Source organism: Oryzias melastigma, linkage group LG11 (assembly GCF_002922805.2).
Source record: "Oryzias melastigma strain HK-1 linkage group LG11, ASM292280v2, whole genome shotgun sequence".
NCBI lineage: Eukaryota > Metazoa > Chordata > Actinopteri > Beloniformes > Adrianichthyidae > Oryzias > Oryzias melastigma.
Window position 1 is genome coordinate 27283338 of NC_050522.1, and position 635 is coordinate 27283972.

Here is a 635-nt window from a genome sequence, read left to right on the forward strand (position 1 = left end):
ACAGTAGGTATACACAATATACCTAGTATACGTGGTACACGTGATACACATCATTAGAAATGAGAAGCACAGATTGTGAATGTTTAAGATAGTTTCGTGAAATTTATTGTTGATTGTCCCTTGGCGAATATGTGTCTTTCACCCTTCAGGAATCCTTCTTCCTTCCAGAACATTAATCCTTCCAGGATCCTTCATCCTTCCAGAACATTAATCCTTCCAGAACATTAATCCTTCCAGAATCTTCATCCTTCCAGATGTTTGCAGCTGAGGAAAGCTGTCTCCGTGTTTTCAAACTCCGCTGGGTGCCTTCAAGGACTTTTCATTCTCTGTTAATAAACTGACATCGATGACATCACACACGACCCAAACTCTGACTCTGCAGTTCATTCAGCTGTTGTTGGCTCCACCCAGCTGAAGATCAAACTCTGGATCATCTCCTCACTGGACCGCTTAGACCACATCTGAGATGAAATTACATTTTATCTGTTTGAAAATGTCATCAGTTAAAAATAAATCCAGACAAGCTTGAACAACAGCTTTAGAGAATAAACGGAACAGATGTTCCTGTTGTCTTTGATGTTTTTCTTTAAGTTCCGTTAGAAACGTTCTAACTCCAGTTTCTTAGATCAGCTGAT